We start from the raw sequence: 12,412 nt of genomic DNA, 5'->3' as shown, positions 1-12,412 counted from the left end.
TGCAGGAGGCAGCTGATTGATGTTTCTGACTCTCTATCCCTCTCCCTTCCTCTCTGTAAAAAAAACAATGAAATACATTAAAAAAAAAAAAACCCCTAACTTAACTCTGCTGCCATGTCACATATGGAAATTTTTTGACATTTGCAACCATAGTAAAACAAACACTTACAGTTTTGATATTTATTTTATCTATTTAAATGCCATTTAACAAAGAAAAATCAACCAAAAAAGGGAGTGCGCATGTAACCTCTGACACGTGTGTCATAGCTTGGCCATCACTGGACTAGGGGAACCAACTCCAACGAGAATATGGACCCAGCAGAGGGAATAGCAGCCACCAGGATCTGCACCCTTGACAGGACATACGGAAAGGAACCCAGTGGGACCCTTTTCAACCTCCCTACGTGGCACTCTGCACTCTTCTTCAAGACATCTCCACACTTGCTACACTTGCTACAACACTTTCTGGCCGGTAAGTCATTCGGCCGTTCCGGCGGAAAAAACATACGGCTTCCAGTACAAAAAGGACGGAGCCACGGGATCCCCCCTTTCAGACACCCGCTACCAAGGGGCACCTCTGCCCACAGTACCTCACATCGTGCAGGGATGACAAGCAAATCTCTCCATCTCCAACACACACACACACACACACACACACACACACACACACATTCCTCCTCTGCTACGTCTTGGCTCCACCTGCTGGCCAAGCAGGGACAGGCATTTCCAATTGCAATCCTCTCACCAAAACTGACACACACACATGGGCTCCCACACAGCTTCCTGGGAGGAACTTGACAGCACTACGATGCTCTCTTCCCTCCATCCTTCCATTCCAAGGAACATCTTTTCATTATGAATACCTGTGCTTTTAGAAAAAATCTTCTTTCTATAGCGTCATAGTCGCACAAGGAGTGCAAGGAAAAATATAGCATACAAACCTTTCCCTTTCGACAAAGATCGCTTCACTTTCCTCAGCTGATTTCACACACAGTGATTTTGGCATTTGAACTTCAAGGGATTCACAACATTCAGAAACGAGGATGCACTGCTTGATGCCCATCACATTCACATTTACGATACGGAAAATAACACAACAATCCTACTTCATTGCATGGGCACTTCAACAGGAATGCCTATGCATGCCACGTGCTCAAAACAGGGCAGAAACACATGCTTATTTCTGATTAGGGTGGATGGAAATGGTTGCAAATTGACATCTTTCACAGAGAAGACAAGCACTAGCCATGCTGCTCACGGCATCAGCTTCACAGATAGACCTGCTACAACCAACACTCTCTGCTTTCTTTCAAAAGGACACAAAATGAACAGCTTGGACACGGTGAGAGAGTCACCTGACAGTGAACCTCAGTGCACCCGTCTCCAGGATGCCCCTTGGCAGGGCTGCAGGGGGTGCACAACCCACAGCCAGAACAGTGACTTCAGGGAATTGGCTCTCATCAAGGATTCTCTCTCAGCACGGATATTTCTCTCTCTCTCTCTCTCTCTCTCTCTCTCTCTCTCTCTCTCTCTTCCTTTCTAAAATAATAAAAATAACTTCCTACCAAAGTAAAAACATGGTTTCTGCAACAAGCCATTCAGCATAATCTTTTTCTTGGGTACTAGCACATTCCCAATGTTAGGTTAGGTGGCTCAGGAGGCGGCGCAAGAAATAGAGAGTCCAGTGAATCAGAAAAGAAAGGAAAGGAAAGTTTATTCTGCGTCCCCGGGAGACCCACGTAACCCCAAAGACAGGGCACGTGGATTCACGCCAACATGGAGGGGGGCGCTTTTTTTATACTGCGGTTGGGTGAGGGGCGGGGACATGAGCTGAGGTATTCAGTTGAGGAGGCTTCAGCTGCAGGGGAGTATGTGGATTCAGGGAGAAGAAGCAGGTATCTGTGTCTGGCACGTTGACCTGTGAGAAATCCCAGATCTGTGAGAAATTCCAGAGGAAGTCCATTGTCTCATCCCATGTCTGTATGTATCTGATCCTGGGCTCTCTCCGACCTAACACCCATGACAAAAAATGACTGTGTCTACCTCCACCCAAAACAATGACAGCCTCCCCGGGACTGACTGCACCCAAAGTGGCGGTCTCCACGGGATGGACGGACTCAACATGGGCAGCCTTGCTTCACCGCTACTAAATAACTAACTGCGTAAACAATGGCAGCCTCCAGGTCAATAGCTGCCTGCTTCTTCAGTCATGGCCATCCCCAAGGAAATGGCTGCCTCAATCAGACCGGCCTCCAGGTGACTGAGGGCCTCAACAATGGTCGCCTCTCGATGACCATCGGGGGAATACCATGTTCTCGCCAGACCCCAAACACTCCAAGGACAGACTGGAGGCTCCACAATCGCAGCCTCATGGGCAATGACTCACTGCCTCAACCATGCCTGCCTACAGGGGACCAGCTCACATCCTCAACGCACCGGCTCACCAGGCCAGGGCAGCGCTCTCGAAGGCCTCCCTCTGCAAGCCTGGGCCAGAAACAGGTCACACATCTACACCCGTCACTTCACTCCATTCAGCCACGGACTCATGGCCGCCCTGGACAGCCTTCAGGATTTTCCGGGATTTCTTTTTCGGTTTTTTTCCAGAGACATTTTAGGGGACCTGAAATTTCAGCACCAAGGACAAAAACACAATTTGTTTTCCTGCAATGACCACAACAGCATGGCCAGACGATCGCTTCGCCGCAGGGATGGCCTCACAGGCAGCGTCCTTTCACGTTGGCTCCTCCCAGATGCTCTCTTCTCAGTCCAAACACAATCAAAACTCTGGGAAATTGTGGAGCACAAAATGCCACATTTCTAAATCGGCGCCTCCTCATGCGCAATAACACAAGTAAGCACAGAGGGGAATCCTAACCTTTAGGTCCCTCCCTGGAATGGAACGGACCTGTTATGGGGCAACAGATGACCACCAGAGCCAAAGGGTAGAATTTAGGAGCCTTTATTAGGTGGCCAAAAACTGCAGTTACAGCACCCTGCCGTAGCAAGGACCGAAATGCAGACCCGACCAGATGTAGAAGTAAGCTTTTATTCACAAAAACCACAAAACAGTTGGCTAAACACACACAAAGTTCGTCACTCCATTTCTCAACACAGGTCAGACTCATACCTTTGAAAGGCCACAGGTTACAGACTCAGACCTTAGAAAGGTTAGGCTCTTCACCCCTGGCTAAACCGTGACCTGCTTGTAAAAAATGTTAAGAGGAAGCTGTGGTCTTGGGACCACTGAGTAGACAGAAACACATTATCTAGAGCCGTCGGGTCTTGGGACCACTGAGTTGACAGGGAAACATTATCTGGAACCCTCAGGTCTTCGGAAAATTGTGCTGCCCTGGTTCTCATGCTCCCCCACGCCCTCGCCCACGCTCCCCGGCTCGCCCACGCTCCCCGGCTCGCCAAGCTCCCCGGCTCGCCAAGCTCCCCGGCTCGCCAAGCTCCCCGGCTCGCCAAGCTCCCCGGCTCGCCAAGCTCCCCCGGGCTGAGCTTGGTTAAATACTCGCTGGGTGATTGAGTACTCCTGGTGTGGGATTAAGTAATTAAGCTGAGGAGGCTCTGGGAGCTGCCAGATGCCCGCCCTGGGGGTGTTCTAGGGGTGTTCTCAGAACCAGCTGGGCCAGAGATTCTCCTCCTGCCCAGGGATGAAGCTGGCAGCCTGGGCTCCTCGCAGGCCCCCCATGGCCAGGCCGCCCCCCTGCCTCCAGGCTTCTGTAGTTGCCATGACACGGTCACAGCGCCCGCCCTGCCTCGCCTGAGCTCAATCCCGGGTTGCCCCATTTTGCTTCCATTAAAAATGTCTGTGTATTTCCAACCCTCAGCAACCGGCTTCCGCCAGCGGAGGCAGCCTGCGCCCTGAGCGAGGTCACCTCTGAGGAGACCAGGGGCCTGTGGCTGCCACAAAGGTGGTTGTGAGCACAGGGGCTGAGGTTGGGGCCACACCAAGGCTCCAGGGTCTTCACGACCTGGCAGGCCGCTCACAGAACCCCGCTCAGAGGAGAGGGACGCCGGCCTGGGCGGGGAGGGGCCCGGGTGCTGAGACTGCGCCCCTAGGGTCGCCATGGCTCAGCCTGACTCACTCACGCTGGCACCGGCCAAGCCCCCTGAGCCACCGTGTCAGCCACCAAACAGGAGCAGAGAAGCCGGCCTCAGCGGGTCTCCCCGTGCTGTGCGCTTCCTCCTCATCCAGAGGGAGCCACCGAGGCGGAGGGGAGGGGAGGGCGGTGCACGATGCGGTCTCACTAGGCGCCTCCCAAAGCCGGTGCTGGGTGTTTGGTGGATGTTGGAGGAGAGGTCCGGATCGTTCTTCCAAGAACACAGTCCAGTGGCTCTTCATCGTTCCCAACAACAGGAATGCAACTGAAGCTAACACTCCATTTCTCCCCCCGCAGATGGGCACACCATCCGGAGGCCAGAGGCACTGGGCTGGGCCTGGGAGCAGGTGCTGCACCCGAGGTGGGTGTGGAAGCGGCAGCATCGGGGAGGGATCTGTCTTGTCCCCACAGGTAGGGAGACACAGGGACCTGGCCCGCAGCCCCAGCTCAGTAACTCGGTCACACCGGCCACCTGCACAGCGACCTACATATACCATGGCTCCCGGGGCAGAGCCCGCAGGGCAGAGGGTGGGAGGGCCTGGGTTATTGTGCCCGGGCTGCTGGGACACCAGGCAGCTCTGAGCGAGAGCAAGAGTGAGAGCGAGGGCGAGCTGCTGTGAAGGTCTTCAGAGCATGAGGCCAAGTGAGAAGCAAAATACAGACCTGCAGGGGTGGGGGAGGAATGTGTCAGCATGTGCTTTTATTTACATAAACAAACAAAAAATGATACAGCTGATGAGGGAACTGGGTGTGGCAGACATCTTTAAGATCATGCTGAGCTTTGAACTTCAAGCTAACACCCGGCCGGCTGGTGTGGCTCAGTGGATTGAGCATCGATCTGTGAACCAAGAGGTCCCGGGTTTGATTCCCAGTCACAGCACATGCCTGGGTTGTGGGCTTGATCCCCAGTAGGGGCATGCAGGAGGCAGCCAATAAATGAGTCTCTCTCATCATTGCTCTTTCTATCTCTCTTCCTCTCCCTTCCTCTCTGAAATCAATAAAATATATATATATTTTTAAATCTATTGTAACCAGGTTGTTTTGGTATTTGAATTCCTCAAAGTTGAATAGTAGGAGCTCCTCAATGACTCCATCAATCTTTTTTCCCCCTCTTTATAATCATTACTATTTTATTATTGCTTGGATTGCCTGCTCTCCCAGAACTTGACATGAGACCAGAAACACCAATCCCAGCCAGAGAGGATATGAGGGCAAGGAGGCATTTGACCACCATACCAGGTACGTAAATAAACCAGAAAAGGCCTCTGTGGGCTCTGCTCTGACCCCTTCCTCTACCCTACGGCTCCCAGTTAAAATCTGAGTTCTACTTTCCTTCCTGTCTCTCCAGGAGTGTCAGATGGTCCACCCAGCAGAGAAGGACAAGGCACTTTGCCAATCTGGTCTATTACATCTGCCAGATCTGTCCAACGAGCTGACCTTCGAACTGTCTAAGATTCTGCCTATCTCATATGGCCTTTATGTTTTCTCTTGCTGAGCACTATTCATTCCATGGGTCAATTATATTGTCCCAGAGAACTCCTGTGGCCATTTCCTGTTCCCTGTTGTCCTATCTTTCCTAGTTCTTCTAGCTACTGTGTTATTTGCAGTGGAGCGAAGGACGGGAAGGTAACGTGTCTTTTCCTCCTGTTCCCGTGGGAACCACCGGGGCCCTGCTGTGGTTTCACCTGTTCTCTGTGCCTTGAAAACAGACAGAAACACACAGACACCACGTCAGTCAGGAGAGGAGAGCACAGCCCTCTGCTCTGCCTTGTGCTCACCATGGAGACGGTTCTCAGGGTCAGAGTCCCCACAGGAGGCTCAGCACAGGCCACAGTGAGAAGCAGGCGAAGAGCCAAAGGGCTGGACTGAGGGCCTGGACTGTATCAGGAGACAACAGGGGAGTGGGGTCCAGTAACGTGAAGTGGGTGATGCTCCACAGGATAGGAACTCCCCAAAGCAGGGCATGTGAGTGCTTTCTGTTCCCTGCTAAAGGGAGAGCTGGTCTCTGAGGAGCTGGCTGGGACTCTTGACACAGACAGACAAGGCTTCCCAAGCATGCAGTGCCTTTGTGCTGACTGGTCCTGGAACCTAAAGTCCATGGGAGGGTCCTGGGTCTGCAGAACCTCCACCAAAAAGGAGGAAGGTATGGGATCCCAGAGACCGGCTCCCACTGGGAGAGGCCAATGCCCAGTGGGTGGAGCCAAGACTCCCTCAGTGAGTAGCACCCATTCCGATGGCCTGTGAGCAGGAACTCCAGGTGATGATGGAGGCGGCTGCAGAAAAGGGCATCACTGAGCTCTGAGAAGGGAGGCCTCCCCGTCACTGTCACTGAGGGCGTCTCTCGGGGGCATGGGCCTTGGTGCTGCTCTATTTCTCCATATCCTGGCTTCCCCACTGAGGAAGTGGGGGGGGGGGGGGGGGGGATAGGCAGCCCACCTTAGTCTTAGAGTCTCAGGCCTGGAATGACCTTGGAAGCCAAACCTGGGGCCCCCGGTGTCTCGGCACTTGCCTCCTGCCTCCTCCTGCCCCACAGGAACCCCAACCCAAAGACCCTCTTGTCGTGGGAGGACGGAACTTTGGTTCTCAAATGTAGGACCCTCCCCTGACGAAGATGGACTAGGAGTGTGGACATGAGAGTCACAGGACCCAGACTGGCTCGGCACAGGGGCCGAAATGGCCGTCGGGGCCCCACCTCGTGCACAACCAAGAGGGACTTGCCAAGATCACACAACAGCTGACAGTGGAGCCATCGTTCCTCTTTACCACCTCAGACCTGAAGCTGCACGGGAGGGGGGTGGAAAGAATGAGAATCGGGTGGAGAGCCTGGGAGGACTTCCCGGAGAGGGTGGTGTGGGAGCAGGGTGTACAGAGGGGGCGGGGCATACAGAGGGGGCGGGGTGTACAGGGGGGCGGGGGCGTACAGAGGGGGCGGGGTGTACAGGGGGCGGGGCGTACAGAGGGGGCGGGGCACGGCCACAGCAGCTGCTCCCATTCAGTGAGTGGTTACTAAGTGTCAGGCGCCCCTTCAGGCCGTTTCACATGCAATCCTCACAGTGGCACCGAGAGCACATTCATCCCCGTTTTACAGACGAGCGCACTGCGACCCAGGTTACAGCCTGTGAGTGGCTTGGCTAGTGGGTGACGGAGCCTCCCTTGGGAACCAGGGGTGTCTGGCTCCAAAGTACATGACTAAAAGTGGGTCCCACCCTGGCCGTGTCTCCTGGGGCTGTGGGCTCAGGCTCCCTGCTCCTCGGGGAACAGAAACCCCCCAGAGGGGACCGTGCCCAGCATCTCAGCACTGAGCACTCTTCTTCGGTGATTTCATTCCTAGATTTTCCAAAACAGCCTCCAACACCCAGAGTCACAGGACTTTCATCAAGTCGGTGCCACCGTTCCTTCAGACCCACGGCTTCGATGGGCTGGAACTGGTCTGGCTCCACCCTGGACGAAGGGACAAGTGGCATCTCACCTCTCTGGTCAAGGTGCTGGTCGGGTCTGGGACAGGGGCAGGGAGGCAGACAGGACCAGGAGGGGTGGACAGAACTGTCTCCCACTGATGTCCTGTGAGGGCGGGGAAGAGGGACTGAGGCCTCCATGCTTCAGGGTCCTGGAACCTGACCCCAGAGGTGGACCCGCAGGCCTGTGTCCAGAGACCCCACAGAACAGGAAGACGCCATGACCGCAGTGGGGGCGGGGTGGGGTCAGTAAGCAAGCAACCATGTGTCGCTGCCCACTTAGTGGGTGTGACTGTGCACAGTCCCTATGACGGGGACACTCAGGCAGATCCAGGGAGGGCAGCCCAAGCATCTCCAGGGACCAGCGGGGAGCAACTGTCCAGACGGATTGCCCACAGCACCAGCCCAGGCACGTTCAGAAGTGATACTGGAAGGAATCATGGCTGAGTATTTCCAAAAGACATGAAGGCACAGACTCAAGGAGCGCTAACCCTTGACCACTCACCACCAAATTGAGGAAAAATGAAGTTAAAGAGAGGACTTTAAAAGTAGCCAGCAGAGCCGAAACCGGTTTGGCTCAGTGGATGGAGCGTCGGCCTGCAGACTGAAGGGTCCCAGGTTCGATTCCGGTCAAGGGCATGTACCTGAGTTGCGGGCACATCCCCAGTGGGAGATGTGCAGGAGGCGGCTGATCGATGTTTCTCTCTCATCGATGTTTCTAACTATCTATCCCTCTCCCTTCCTCTCTGTAAAAAATCAATAAAATATATTTTAAAAAAAAGTAGCCAGCAGAAAAGGCACAATTATGTTAAATGGAGCAAGAAGCACAAGGCTACAAGACTCTTCAGAAGGGAACACGAAATAAAGATGTTTTTGGATCAATAAGAGGTGTCAGGGTTTCTCACCAGCTCACTCACACTCAAAATAAACATTAAATGTTCATCAGGCAGAGGGAAAACTATCCAAATGAAAGGAGTAAATAAAGTAAGAATAAAGACTGCCAAAGGTAGATAAAACTAAATAAATATTGACTGTGTTACATAATATCTTGTGGGATTTAAAACATATATACAATAGACATGATTTAAAAAACAAAAAAAAAGTTGTCAATGAGAACTTACAAATCTGGAACCCAAAGTCTTATCTGAGACCTGCCCCACCCCCCCCCAAAAAGCACCTCCCCAAATACTGCTGCGCCTACTGCCGCCTAGTGGCAGCATACAATAGTTGCAGAGTAACCTAGGAGAAAAGATTTACAAGGTGTAGTAACCAAAAACCTAAAGTTATCAGTAAACATGGCAACCTGGCATCAAGTTGTCCAATAAATATTTGTTGAATGACTAGGTCATTGCTGTTTTCTTCCTGTATTTCTTTTTAAGAAAAAAATCACACTAAAGTAAAAACTGGCATCTGTCCATTATACAGAATTCAGTCAAACATGCTGAAGTCCCAAAGATGGAAGTAAAAACACAACCCAGGCCCACCAGCCAGAATAACCAATCACAGAGGTGAACGTCCTTTTAGACAACTTAATATGCAAACACAAAAAGAGAAGCATGGGTGATGAACAGATGGGTAGAGATACTTTTATGAAAACAATCATATCTTGGATACAATTTTAAATTTAACTTTACTTGAGTTTCACAAAACAAAGAGAAGTTTATGGAATTGCTGAATTCATATATTTCCTCTATACAAGAGACACTTCCCCTAAAATATCCCTTCAAGATTAAAAAAAGAAACTGAGAACATTAAAGGTTGAAGTCATTATGATTTTCTCCAAGGACATAGTTTCATTTTTTTTTTTTTTTGGTATAGACTAACTTCTTGCTGTGAAAGATGAGTTCACTGGCCCAGTCACATGGGCATGAACACACAGTTCTGAAAATACTGAAGCCCTTCTGTACAGTTAGTAAATGTCAGCCACTGGACTCTGCCCAGTGCTCTCCCTCTCTCCTGGCTGCCCCATCCGACCGCCAGGACTGTCTGCCCCAACCCAAAGCCACGGGGGAAAGGGGACTCTGGTCCCATCTCCCAGTCGCCTTCAACACCCACCCCTTTGCCACAAGCACCTTAGCTTCCATCTGCTTTACATAATGGCCTCAGATAAAGCTTTTGAAAACCCCTGCTCAAGGTCAGCCCTCAGGCCCTTGCAAGTTTGCACAGCTGGATGAATGGAGGCCTTTCTCCCAAACACACTAGCTCCTATGAAGTCAAGTGCTAACCTCGCATCCTAATGGGCAGCAGACACAGGCCTGCGGGTGTGGAGATGACCCCTGAGCCATCTCTAAATCGGATGAGGCAGAAGGTGCTGGAGCCCAGGCTCAAGAGGAGGCAGCAGGGAGTGGGCTTTGCTCTGTGCCCAGCCCTGTGCCAGGTGCTCATGGTCCAAATCCTCTCCAATCCTGAGAGGTGTCTCTTTGCTCCCTTCCCTCCCTCCCTTCTTCCTTCCCTTCCTTCCGGATTTACTGAGCACCTGTCTGTGCCAGGGGCTGGGGTATAAAGGCAAAGCTAGCATCCCCAAAACCTCGCCACCCCATGAGAGCATCATCCAGAAAACGGCTGTGACCAGGGTGGGCAAGGATGCAGGGGGAGCCCCAAGTGACTCAGGGAAGGTTCTCCAGTGGAGTTACAGCCAAGCTGGGACCTGAAAGATGAGGAAGGGCATGCCAGGTGGAGGGAACTGCCTGTGCTAATGCAGGGAGGCAGGAAACAGTCTGCCCGGTCGGGGAACTGTGGGAAGGCGATGGAGCCCAGGTACAGGAAATCTGCTGGGTGAGGTTGGGGTCCCAGAACCCACTACCTGGACCCTCTACCTCCTTGACTTCCTTTGCTCTGGGCTGCCTGGCCAGGAAGAGCCCCCCTCCCCCCCGCCCCGCATCTGCACAAAAGGCGGCTTTGAAGCTGGAGAGAGGGAGTGAGGAAGGAGGGGACAGCCCGTGTGTATTTTTGGATTGCTTCTCAGACATCTCCTCCTCCTCCCATACCATGGCAACCAGGCTGCAGCTGGGGGAGCAGACTGTGAGCTGGGCTGAGTTGAGGGGAAGTGGGCAGGGGATAGGGACCTCTGCTCCCCTCTCTGAGCCTGTTTTGGCATCTAGAACATGGGCACCACCACCCAGCTGCTGGCTCCTGTCGACCCAGGTGCCCCCGGAAGCAGAGGCCCAGGCTGGACGCATGAGGGGGAGGCCTGGGAGGTGAGGGCGGGGCTGGGGAGGACCCTGCATCCTCCTGCAGTCGGGGATCCGCCAGGCGGCGGGAGTCCCTGAGCCGCGGGGCCTGCGCTTCCCACCCAGCAGCTGCCTGGTGCGCCCACTGCACCGTCACTGCCCAGGAGCCCCCGGGGAGCAGCAGGCAGGCCCCAGGCACAGGCTCAGAGATGGGTCTTCCCCGGAGCCCCGCAGTGAACGGTCTAGGGGTCTCCCCTGCCGGGGCACAGGGCTCAGCGGTTCCCAGAACCCGGTCAAACCCCCAAAGGAGGGTCCGTGTCCTGGGGCGGCTGCTCCGGTGACTGCAGACTGGCCTCAGCCAACAGGAGCAGGTGCTCTCCCCGTTCTGGGGCCAGAACCTGAAATCAGGGGCTGTGCTCCCTCGGAGGCTCCCGGGAGGGTCCTTCCAGCCTCCGCAGCCTCTGGGGGCTCCTGGCCGCATCCCTTCAATCTTCAAGAAGGAGAGTGTTTACGTGGCCCCGTCCCCTTACCCAGAGGTCACAGGTAAAGGAGTCACAGGCTGTGGGCAGCCCCGGGTTCCCTTTTCAGCTCCGCCCTTTTGCTGCTGTGTGCCCTCGAGGAAGTCGCTTGCCCTCTCTGTGCTGCAGAAGCCTCACCTGTGCCATAGGCCACCGCTGCTCCTCACAGGAGTGTGGGGTGCTGGTCTGTGCGCCCCACTTGCCCTGAGGGCTTTCCGCTCCCCAGTCAGCACCCCCGCCTCACCACCCTCCCTCCCGCAGCCTCCAGGGACGGCACAGGCCCCTCTGACCTCCCGCATGGACGGCCGCTGCTCTCCTGTCTCCTTTCAGTCCCAGCTGTCACTCCCGCCGGGAAAGACAGGACTTTGTCCAAGGGCTGCTGACAGGCAGGCGGACAGCCAACCAGGGAGGCGGCTCCCCGGAAACAGGTCCATCCAAGGCCTCAAGGGGGCGGGGCCACGCGACCACCAGGAAGTGGACACTGAACAAGGGGCGGGGCCACGTGACGGGGGGTGGGGCCAGGTAAGGCTGACCCCCCAGCACGAAGCCTCACGCTGAACCCCAACCCTAAAGCCCAGGTCCCGGCCTAAATCCTAACCCTTTAGCCCTGGGCCCTGATGACCCCTAAGCCTTCCCCAACCCTTCCCTTCTCATCCTCCAGCTTTTGCCCTCACCCCTCCCCCGCGCTCCCCGCGGCCCCTCATCTCCGCCCTAACACTCGGCAGCGCGTTCCCTCGAGAAGCCCCAGCAGCTCCGCCCGGACTCGCGCCCGCAGACGCCAGGGCAGCGGGAGTGGGCGCGTGTCCCCCCAGTCCGGGGTCCGGAACTGTCGGCCAAGCTCACGCAAACGGGGGGGGGGGGAACTTTAAGAATCCCAGGGAACGAAACCCGGAGGTTGGGCCAAACCCCTTCGCCAATCGCTTTCGGGCCGGTTGGTTTCCCGGGACCCGCCTTTCGCCTTCCGCCTTTCCGGGGGGGCCCTGGGGGATCCGGGGGGGGTATATACCCGGCCCATTGGGGGCCCCGCCCCCCGGGGGCGGGGAAAATTGGCTTTCCGGGGAGGGGGCCCCCGGCTCTGGGGGTTGCCCGGCCCGGAATTCCCCCACAAAAATGTGGCGGGCCCGCCGGTTGATTTGGGAAAGCGGGATTCCCCCGGCGCCCGG

Source organism: Myotis lucifugus, unplaced genomic scaffold (genome assembly GCF_000147115.1).
Source record: "Myotis lucifugus unplaced genomic scaffold, Myoluc2.0 scaffold_733, whole genome shotgun sequence".
NCBI classification, from domain to species: Eukaryota; Metazoa; Chordata; class Mammalia; order Chiroptera; family Vespertilionidae; genus Myotis; species Myotis lucifugus.
Note: the sequence above shows the minus strand (reverse complement) of the source record.